We start from the raw sequence: 12,263 nt of genomic DNA on the forward strand, positions 1-12,263 counted from the left end.
TGGGACACCGTGGGACTCCGTGGGACACCGTGGGACTCCGTGGGACACCGTGGGACAAGTGTATTGTAAGCCCATTCTGTACATCGATACTTTTCTGACTTGGAACGAAATATAAAAATCTATTCTTCTTTTCCACTGAATCTAGACTATAATTTCATTTAATTATTTTATACATTTGTTTTAATTTCTAGTAATTTTTCGAGTAACTTATTTGTCGAAAGCAGAGATAATATAAAAGTAACAGAAAAATTGACATATGGATGCGAAGACTATTAAGGATCAATCCGATAAGTATATTTTAACTAAGACAGTTTTGTATGAAAAATTTTGTTGTCTTTTTATTCGAATATGGATTACGTTTGATATACAATTTATATTTATTTTAAAGTATATTTGATACATATTTCATAATAGATAATTTCTTAATTATTTGGAATACTAAAATGAACATAAAGACGATTAAATAAATTAATGTTCTATTTCCTATGTATGAAATCATTCTCTTATTTCAAACAAATTTTTAACGAATTATCTTATTGTTTAAATTGAGTTATATCAAAACAATTTACTTATCTGAATTCAATTTCTTTTGCTACAATATGTGAATTTGCTACAGTTAACGTCATAAACTTGCACCCTAACAACAGTTAGATTCAAATACCTCGAAGCAAGGTTTCGCGCGCGTTTGTGCAGTATTCTTTAAGTATATTTAGTGGTGAACTTTTGAATTCTTGCAAATATTTTCCAATATTTATAACACGCGACTATAGTGTATTAGTGTAATGTATATTTCGTATTCTAAAATTCGCAGTATATATTCTAATTACGAACAATATAATTCTTGCAAACGATTGCACTGCATTCACGGTATTCGTAAGCATTTGTTGGCTATCGAGAAATATCTCACAATTTTCAACTAAATAATATTTTTCAAACTTATTCCAATTTCTTAATAATAATTTTTGAGTGTAAAAAAGTAGCAGTATTTTCTAAGTAAACGTCCGATAGGAAAAAGAAGAAAATTGTCGAAACGATGTTTCGCTTCTTTTCCACCCCTACCCCCACCCCCGCCCTTAAACAGCTTTATTTTCAGGAAATATTTGTGACCGCGCGCAATGCGGTTGTAGAGTCAGTGTTTGTTACGCGATAGTTTCTTTTCAATATTTTAAAGTCACAATAGTTTTGATTAAATTCGATCGAATAATCACACGCGAAAATAATAAAATTTTATCAATCAAATTTGTACGCGATATTAGAGTTCTTGTTCGCCGATTATAATTTACGCGGTCGTGGTAACGTAGTCTTTTCTTTTTCTTTTTTATACATTTATTTTTTTGAATATTCGTTTTCGGTATTAGAGTCAGTGCCACCCTCAAGAGGATAAAGCCTCTCCAGGAGCTCAAGAATGTAAGTAGTTTTATATATTGTATTTCAGTTCGTTCTATTTATTATATTTTGTTTGAAATATTGTTAATTATAAAATAAAAATGATTGATATTTTAGAAAGCTGTAAACGTCATTTTTAATTGAAATAAAATCTTAAAGTCTTAACATTAAAGTACAATAAAACTGTCTGATACGCATAAAAAATCACTGAATGTTTTGTTCTCCAACCTTTATATCAGAGTTGCAATATACATATTAATTAAAGTTTAGTCTTTATTATTGTTAAAGTTTCAAGTTTGTTATTATGTATTAACGATATTAATGATATCTCATGTTCTGTTATAGACATATCACTGCTTCAACTTCTTCATCTTCTTTGGGAATGTTTTAACAGTGGCTCAAAAGCCAAGAATGTAAGTATTTTTACATATCTTACTTCTATTACATCTATTTTGTATACTTTTCTTTGATCACTATCAATTAAAAAATACAATTTGATTGAAAATTTGGGAGGTTAGCGTTTTCTGAAGTTATTCTTTCATTAAAATAAAATAAGTGTTAAAGTCTTAATACCGAATTATGAAACAAATAACTAACATATTTAAGAAATCATTAGATTCATAATTATTAGATTTTTAACTTTCATATTAGAGTTTCAGTTTTTATACTTATCAAAGTTTATTAGAATTTCAATCTTTATTATTACTAAAGTTACTAAAGTTAATAAACCTCCATTTTTCATTATCTCCAACTTTTCAAATAGTCAGCAATCACTCATCATGTTTTCTTTTGTAACAGATTTTTCGTAACCTCCATTGTTACCATTGGACTTTCCAGCCTGGTGTTAGTCTTCCTGATGATATTCGCTGGGATACCACAGCATCCAGGGTAACGTCCTCTGTTTCTTCGCGTCGAACGGTGAGTCGCATGCATTTCTGTTCCTCCGGTCACTCAATCATGTCGTAGGATGAAAGGTCCGAATCGGCACGGGTGATCGGTTGTATTACGTAGAATTTCTTGCGAGCATAGTGACCGCGGGTATTTTTTATACCCGCGAGTAGTAACATTTTTTTTTCAAATTTATTAGTTTAGGATAGGTCTTCTTGCATATCGCGATTATAATAATTAGTTTTTTAATAGTTAGGTTAAACATATACATTTCCGAATATATTCGTGTTATTTATAAATATGCGGGTTAATATTCCGTATGAATATTTGCAAATGGCAAATATCTACACGAATATACCTGTATGACATATAAATATACTTGATTTTTAGCAATGAATTGATCGTGACAATATTAAGTCACGTTTATCAGGTAAGTCAATATTAAGTAAAATTCATTTTTTTCCGTACAAAAATGTGTGAAATTTTACGTGCAAGAAGACACTTCGCGACAGGCAGATGTTTTAATCAAAGCAATAATTTTGAACACTGCTTCTGCATTTTCGAGTATGTGCTTTGATGAAGAGATCGCCTGAGATTATTTCTTTCTTAGTAATATATTTAGAGTCAACTGTTCCATTTGATCAAATCTTAATCTTTTTTCAATTAACGCTACCTCTTTTGCAATATTAAAATTTTGTTCTTATTTATGAAATTAATAAAGTAGAGTTATTACAATATGAAACGAAGTAATGAAATATAAAATCAAAGAAAGTTAGTCCGTTAAATAAAAATTGGACGAACTAATCATCTTTTTAGATCAGGATTTTCAGGTTTAACCCTTTCCGTGCCCACTGTCAAGATCTCATTCACGTGCCCAGGTGCTACTTGAATGGGAGAAAGACATTGGGCACGATGATCTAGAATTAAGTAATGTAATAATTTCTCAGCGACTGACGATGCGTTAGTGTATCGTGCACGACGTAATTTCCACATTGTGTATGTGTGTTATTAGGCCGTGGAATTGCGCCGCTTTTTTTCATTCGTTAAAACTTCAAATATTAAAAATATCGAGACTTATATCGATTCAATTTACGTCTTGATACAATCACATTTTGTGATAATATCATCCACGCGATTAAGTGTATATGCACTCATAATATTGCTATCAATTGCAAATATAATTACAAGTTTACTTATATTCATTTAAAAAATATAATTTCTGTAGACGTGTCTTATCACGTTGTACGCAATGATCACTAGCCTTCGTCAGTCGATTTCAGGAAAAAGGTACGTACCCTTAGAGTGTGCATGTTTGCTAAGCTCGGGTGTCGGAGGCGTCCCGGGACGTCCTCTCTAGTGTAGGACTTTTGCACCCGGGCGTTTGTGTGAGAACCGTGGAGCGAGTGTGTTGGTGTGCCCGTTTTGCCATTTTTTAAATATAGCGCTAGGTAGGATAGGTAGTATACTTTCTGGTGTGTCTGTTAATTATAAGTAGGTAGGGCCGGGCAGGTTGGCACAGTCTCTGGTCGGGTAGGCACGTTTTCGTGTGACCAACCTGTTTCTGGAAATTGATTTGAAAAATTGACGGTGAAACCGGCACGAGTAGAGCATGCTCTCGTCTCTGGTTTTGCCTCTCGATTTTTCGAATTTCGCGGTCGCGGTCGCGAGTGGGCTCGAAACGAACGTTTATCGCTCGAGCACGCACGTGCGAGTGAGCAACGATCACCGCTGTGATCGTTGGTCAGTCCATGTGCACTTCGATCAGCTTCCGCGGTTTATATTTTTATTTTATAAGTTTTTTTTTTGTTTGCGATTTAGAAGACTCGAGCTTAGATTTAAGTTTCAGCGGGCATTGCGCCCGAAGAAAGAAGAGGCTATAAGCCGAAGAGGCCCGACAAACTGTCACTCAAGAGGGCAACTACTAATGGCTCACCATCTTCTGGGTCATCCAGAGCATGGGAAGTCATTATTGTTACTACTTTGTCACTATGCTCGCTTATAGTATTTGTAGTAGTAGTAGTAGTAGTAGTCTTTGCTTTTTTGACCGATGTATATATCGGTCCATCGTCCCATCGGGCCAATCGCGATTTTTCGTATTAGTGTTGCGACAAATTAATCACGGATTGTATTAGAGTTGCGAAATAACATCGCGACTTTGCATTAGTGTGGCGAGAAAATGATTACGGTTTGAATTAGAGTTGCGATAAAATGATAATCGCGTTTGCTTTAGAGTAGTGAATCGTCTTTTGCAAATTTTATTATGAATTTTTAGAATTTCTTATAGAACTATACGTATCAGAATTTATCCTTTTTTCTGTTGTTTAAAATTACATTATAAAAGTGTTTAATTAATTTTATAGTATTGCAAGTTTCAGTATCAGAATATTTAAAGTAGCTTTTTCATATAGTAAAGAATAATTTTCATTAAATTCACTTTAAGAGTTAGCGTTGCGATGTTGTTCCATCGCGAGTTCTACTTATTTTTCCCTTTAGCGTTGCGACAACGAATGATCGCGTTTTGTTAAGTAGAGTTGCGTTTATAAAATGCCCAAACCCTCCGACTGCATTTGTCGGACACTGTTTCTGGCTCACACGATACAGCTGGAAGAGCTGTGCAAGTGTGATCGTTCATCGGCAACCTCCTAAATGGTTGCACTGCGATATGTCAGCCCTCCACTCGTGATTTTTCTTATGAGTGTTGCGATAAATTAATTACGGGTTGTATTAGAGTTGCGATAAAATGATAATCGCGTTTGCTTTAGAGTTGCGAATTACGATATCGCGATTGCCTTTTGCAATTTTTAGAATTTTTCCTGTTTTGCATTGTTTAAAATTAGATTATAAAAGTGTTGAATTAATTTTATAGTATTGCAAGTAGCAATACCAGAATATTTAAAGTTGCTTTTTCATATAGTGAATAATAATTTTCATTAAATTCACTTTAAGAGTTAGCGTTGCGATGTTGTTCCATCGCGAGTTCTACTTATTTTTCCCTTTAGCGTTGCGACAACGAATGATCGCGTTTTGTTAAGTAGAGTTGCGTTTACAGAATGCCCAAACCTTCCGACTGTATTTGTCGGACACTGTTCCTGGATCACACGATACAGCTGCAAGAGCTGTGCAAGTGTGGTCGTTCATCAGCAACCTCCTAAATGGTTGCACTACGATCTCTCGCTATTAGTGTTGCGTATTGTTTAAATACGAGTGCGTAGATTTAAATTTATTAGCGTTGCGTCTCAAGTTTCGGGAATTTTCAGACTTTTCTTTTTTTTTTTTTTTTTTTTTTTTAATGATAGATTAATTGATATTGCAGATATAACAAAGCACTCTTCGCGTTTGATTTTGAGAATTTTTTGCTTCATAAATATTAGTAGTAAATTAGCGTTGCGAAACAAGAATATTCAGTTCCACTCTCGGCGCGTTGATCGGGTATATATAGAGTGGAAGACGATCGAATTTTAGTAGCCCTTCTGGCTACTGCTTTGTTTCTTTTTCAGAGTCCCTTATTAATGCACCCCTTATTACTACGTTTATTACTGAAAATACTGCTATAAGACATATTCCTTTGTCAGCGTTAACGTTACCATGACTGTTAAAATACAGAACTTTGTTACGAATGTATAATTTATATTTACATGTATATATTTACATTATTACATTACATACATTTATTACATGTATATATATGTAATATATATTTACATGTATGAAATTGTGAGCGATTTCATGCGTAAAAAAGTATTATAATGAAATATCTTAATGTTGCTATGAAGGCTTGAAATATTTTTTAAAATTTAATTCATTGCGATTGGAATTAATGCTGGTGATTGTTCGTTCTTAGAACCATAACATTTAGAATGTTTTCGACCGCGATATTTTTAATCTTTTAACAGTAATGTAGAATTTTATAAATATTCGAATTTCATTTGTGTTACGCCACGAGGCTCAGTAGATATCATATTTCCAACCGTCGCTCGCGGTCCTCCAGCGTCGCAGATATATCCTCTTATCTGCCCCACGAAAAACATATATTGTATCGACGAGCGCATAGTTGTCACCAGGCAGCGAGTTCTGGAACCGTCGATTTCGGACCGTTATTTTAACAAAGAAGTCGGCCTGCGTGATCATTATGCGCTCGTCGATACAATCTATGTTTTTCGTCGGGCAGATAAGAGGATATATCTGCGACGCTGAAGGACCGCGAGCGACGGTTGGAAATATGATCTCTACTGAGCCTCGTGGCGTAACAATTTGCATGAAACAAAAGTTCATTCTCGATAATCGTCACGTTTGTAACAAAAATTCTGAACAAAATTATTTATGTGCATCTCTTTCGGTACATTATGTTGCAAGTCACTATGTTGTTGTAGGAAATAACAGATACTGTTAAAAGTTAAAAGACGAAGCAAGTGATTTTCTAATAAGCGGGTTTTCTCTCATCTTAGTTATTTTAAATGAAATTTTTAATTTTTAATTCAGTTTAAATTCTATTACTTAAAATTCTTGTTTTCAACGTAACCCTAGTTTCGATTAAAAAGATACAAATGATTCTCTATATTCGCTAAAATTTAATCAATAGTAATTTGATCTATAATTGATCATTAGTACTAGTTTATTTTTCATGTATAAAATGTTCTCGTTTTAAAGATGCCTGTTTCTTTCATATACTAAATCCAGTAAATATGTTTGTTTCAAATTTATCAATTTACAGAAAATACATTTTAGTTACATATTTGAAAATTTCATAGCATATTAAATATGTATGCTAGATACCCAAATGATTTTACTTTCATCGCCTGATTGTTCAGGTTTCTTCCTGTTTTCCCATTTGTAAGAGAAACATATAGCATGTTTATATAACTTAATATAACTTTTCGATAACTTCATAACTTTAGTACAAGGAGTCGTATTTCTCTTATGCCAGACTTTAAATTGTATATGCAGTGTCAATAGTTTCATTTTCCTTCTCTCGTTCCAAGTTAGACAAATGTATCTTTGATATCGAATGTTACCAGTACGATTGCGAATTATTGTACAATTTTGTACTGATCAATGTAATCTTTTTCGCAGATTAATCAGATGATTAATTTTTGGAAAACAATTATATCGATCAGTACAAACATTGTACAATAATTCGATACCAAGCTAAGAACCATGCTAATACAGTCCAGTTTAGATCAAGAAAAAATACGAAGAGAATTTTGGATAATCTAAACTGGACTGCAACGTGGGACGCCGTGGGACGCCGTGGGACACCGTTGGACGCCGTTGGATACCGTTGGATACCGTTGGTCCAGTGTGGATATCCAAAAGCCGCCAAAAGAATTTTGGATGACCTACACTGGACTACAGCGTGGGACACCGTGGGAGGCCGTGGTACGACGTGGGACGACGTGGGACGCCGTGGGACGCCGTGGGACGCCGTGGGACGCCGCGGGACGCCGTGGGACGCCGCGGGACGCCGCGGGACGCCGCGGACGCCGTGGGACGCCGCGGGACACCGTTGGACACCGTTGGACGCCGTTGGACGCCGTTGGATACAGTTGGTCCAGTGTGAATATCCAAAAGCCGCCAAAAGAATTTTGGATGACCTACATTGGACTGCAACGTGGGACGCCGTGGGACGACGTGGGACACCGTGGGACGACGTGGGACTCCGTGGGACGACGTGGGACGACGTGGGACGACGTGGGACACCGTGGGACGACGTGGGACACCGTGGGACGACGTGGGACACCGTGGGACGACGTGGGACACCGTGGGACGACGTGGGACACCGTGGGACGACGTGGGACACCGTGGGACGACGTGGGACACCGTGGGACGACGTGGGACACCGTGGGACGACGTGGGACACCGTGGGACGACGTGGGACACCGTGGGACACCGTGGGACACCGTGGGACGACGTAGGACACCGTGGGACGACGTGGGACACCGTGGGACGCCGTGGGACACCGTGGGACGCCGTGGGACACCGTGGGACATCGTGGGACAACGTGGGGCGCCATGGAACACCGTTGGACACCGTGGGACAACGTGGGATGCGTGCGTTTTAGCCCTAATTAGTCATAAGGTAGATACCTATGTTATGTATTGTAATGCATTGTAAGCTCATTCTATAGAACGATACTTGTCTATCTTGGAATCCATTCTGCGAGTTTTATCTCTGAAAAAATAAAAATCTTTTCTCTCTTGATCACCTCGCTTACCACATTAGCAAAATTGTTCCGGCGATTTATCGTTTCACGATCGCTCAGTTCTTTCAAACTGCCGCGTGGCGTACTCGCTCGCGCGTATTCCGGGTACGCGCGGGTCAACGTACACGGGACAACTCTTTGGATTCGCTGGTCGCCCAAGGACACCTCTTGTCTTGGTGACTACTCGACGACTGTTCGTCGTTTGCCTCGAATCGCGGGCGTTGTCATCACGCTGGTGATACCTGTGAATCTGTTGACGATTGAGTCGCAGTTCTGCAATACTGTCCGATTCGTACTTCGGTACTTGGACAGGGGACCTGCATTTAATGTCCTCCGTAATTCTGTTCGAACTCGCGGGGGTGGACCCCACTGTTCAGTTGGGGCCTTGCCTTTGTAATCCTGTTCAGCGGTCCCTTCCCGGGTTCAACTGTTCAGTTGGAGTGTGTTAAATTGCAGGCCCATTTGCTGGACACTGGTATCATCGGTAAGTGCCATCGACCGTGATAAGATCCAGACGACGTGACAGGAATCGAGCGAAGGTCAATGCTTGCGCTTCCACTGAATCTTTGAGTTATCTGGTGCACGGGGGTACGTCATGTAGGTTTGTTAGTTCTTTCGAGAGATCGCGATTACGTTCGTTCCGGGCGAGCCGCGGTTTTTCTTCATCGTCTGATTGTTGGGGCTCCTTTTCCATAGTAGCCCCATTTCTTTTCTTTCGTTCCAAGTTAGACAAATGTATCTTTGATACGGAATGATGCCGATAGGGTTGCAAATTATTGTGCGATGTTTGTACCGATCGATGTAATCGTGTGAGTGAGATAATGTTGCGTTGTGTGGGAGATAGATATTGCATCGTGTAAGCTTTGTTTTACGTTTGTAAAGATTCGTGTAACTGCTGCGTAGGAGATAGGTGTTTCGCGGTTAGGCTACGAAATAACTATCTCTTTACGCAGGCCCATGATCGAGTAGAGCCAGAAATCGACATTCTTGCCAATAGGTTGAATGTCGAGACCGATGCATAATGTTAAATAACTCATGGGCGGGTCTCGTGCGTAGTCACCTCCTCGTGGTGAGACCTGGTAATTGGTATCGTTTTCCAAAAATTGATCAGTTGATTAATCTTTGGAAAACGATGCCAAGCAAAGAACTACGCACCAGTCCAGTTTGGGTGACTAAAAGCGGCGAAAAGAATTTTGGATGATCCATACTGGACGGCAACGTAGGACACCGTTGTACACCGTTGTACACCATTGGAGAACGTTGGACAGGGTTGAAAAAATTTGTACAGAGCTGGAAAACGTTCTACAGAGTTGGAATGCTCCGTAAAGAGTTGGAATACTTTCTACAGAATTGGAATGCATTCTACAGAGTTGGAATGCTTTCTACAGGGTTGGAATGCTTTCTACAGGGTTGGAATGCTTTCTACAGAGTTGGAATGCTTTCTACAGGGTTGGAATGCTTTCGACTGAGTTGGAATGCTTTCTACAGGGTTGGAATACCTTTGTACAGAGTCAGAATGTTATGTACAGGGTTGGAATTCTTTCTACAGAGTTGGAATTCTTTCTACAGAGTTGGAATTCTTTCTACAGAGTTTGAATACCTTTGTACAGAGTTGGAATGCTTTCTACAGGGTTGGAATGCTTTCTACAGGGTTGGAATGCATTCTACAGGGTTGGAATGCTTTCTAGAGGGTTGGAATGCTTTGGACAGGGTTGGAATGGTTTCGACAGAGTTGGAATACCTTTGTACAGAGTCAGAATGTTATGTACAGGATTGGAATTCTTTCAACAGAGTTGGAATTCTTTCTACAGAGTTGGAATACCTTTGTACAGAGTTGGAATGCATTCTACAGGGTTGGAATACCTTTGTACATGGTTGGAATGCTTTCTACAGGGTTGGAATGCTTTCTACAGGGTTGGAATGCTTTCTACAGGGTTGGAATGCTTTCTACAGAGTTGGAATGCTTTCTAGAGGGTTGGAATGGTTTCGACAGAGTTGGAATACCTTTGTACAGAGTCAGAATGTTATGTACAGGGTTGGAATTCTTTCTACAGAGTTGGAATTCTTTCTACAGAGTTGGAATTCTTTCTACAGAGTTGGAATTCTTTCTACAGAGTTTGAATACCTTTGTACAGAGTTGGAATGCTTTCTACAGGGTTGGAATGCTTTCTACAGAGTTGGAATGCTTTCTACAGGGTTGGAATGCTTTCTACAGAGTTGGAATGCTTTCTACAGGGTTGGAATGCTTTCGACTGAGTTGGAATGCTTTCTACAGGGTTGGAATACCTTTGTACATAGTTGGAATACCTTTGTACATAGTTGGAATGCTTTCTACAGAGTTGGAATTCTTTCTACAGAGTTGGAATACCTTTGTACAGAGTTGGAATGCTTTCTACAGGGTTGGAATGCTTGCTAGAGGGTTGGAATTCTTTCTACAGATTTGGAATACCTTTGTACATAGTTGGAATGCTTTCCACAGGGTTGGAATGCTTTCTACAGAGTTGGAATGCTTTCTACAGGGTTGGAATGCTTTCGACAGAGTTGGAATACCTTTGTACAGAGTCAGAATGTTATGTACAGGGTTGGAATTCTTTCTACAGAGTTGGAATGCTCTCTGCAGGGTTGGAATACCTTTGTACATAGTTGGAATGCTTTCGACAGAGTTGGAATACCTTTGTACAGAGTTGGAATGCTTTCTACAGGGTTGGAATGCTTTCTACAGGGTTGGAATGCTTTCTACAGGGTTGGAATACCTTTGTACATGGTTGGAATGCTTTCTACAGGGTTGGAATGCTTTCTACAGGGTTGGAATACCTTTGTACATAGTTGGAATGCTTTCCACAGGGTTGGAATGCTTTCTACAGAGTTGGAATGCTTTCTACAGGGTTGGAATGCTTTCGACAGAGTTGGAATACCTTTGTACAGAGTCAGAATGTTATGTACAGGGTTGGAATTCTTTCTACAGAGTTGGAATGCTCTCTGCAGGGTTGGAATACCTTTGTACATAGTTGGAATGCTTTCGACAGAGTTGGAATACCTTTGTACAGAGTTGGAATGCTTTCTACAGGGTTGGAATGCTTTCTACAGGGTTGGAATGCTTTCTACAGGGTTGGAATGCTTTCTACAGAGTTGGAATGCTTTCTACAGGGTTGGAATACCTTTGTACAGAGTTGGAATGCTTTCTACAGGGTTGGAATACCTTTGTACATAGTTGGAATGCTTTCGACAGGGTTGGAATGCTTTCGACAGGGTTGGAATGCTTTCGACAGGGTTGGAATGCTTTCTACAGGGTTGGAATACCTTTGTACAGAGTTGGAATGCTTTCTAGAGGTTTGGAATGCTTTGGACAGGGTAGGAATGGTTTCGACAGAGTTGGAATACCTTTGTACAGAGTCAGAATGTTATGTACAGGGTTGGAATTCTTTCTACAGAGTTGGAATTCTTTCTACAGAGTTGGAATTCTTTCTACAGAGTTTGAATACCTTTGTACAGAGTTGGAATGCTTTCTACAGGGTTGGAATACCTTTGTACAGAGTTGGAATGCTTTCTACAGGGTTGGAATACCTTTGTACATAGTTGGAATGCTTTCGACAGGGTTGGAATGCTTTCGACAGGGTTGGAATGCTTTCGACAGGGTTGGAATGCTTTCTACAGGGTTGGAATACCTTTGTACAGAGTTGGAATGCTTTCTACAGAGTTGGAATGCTCTCTGCAGGGTTGGAATACCTTTGTACATAGTTGGAATGCTTTCGACAGAGTTGGAATACCTTTGTACAGAGTTGGAATGCTT

The sequence above is a fragment of the Bombus fervidus genome, chromosome 1 (assembly GCF_041682495.2).
Source record: "Bombus fervidus isolate BK054 chromosome 1, iyBomFerv1, whole genome shotgun sequence".
Classification (NCBI taxonomy): Eukaryota; Metazoa; Arthropoda; class Insecta; order Hymenoptera; family Apidae; genus Bombus; species Bombus fervidus.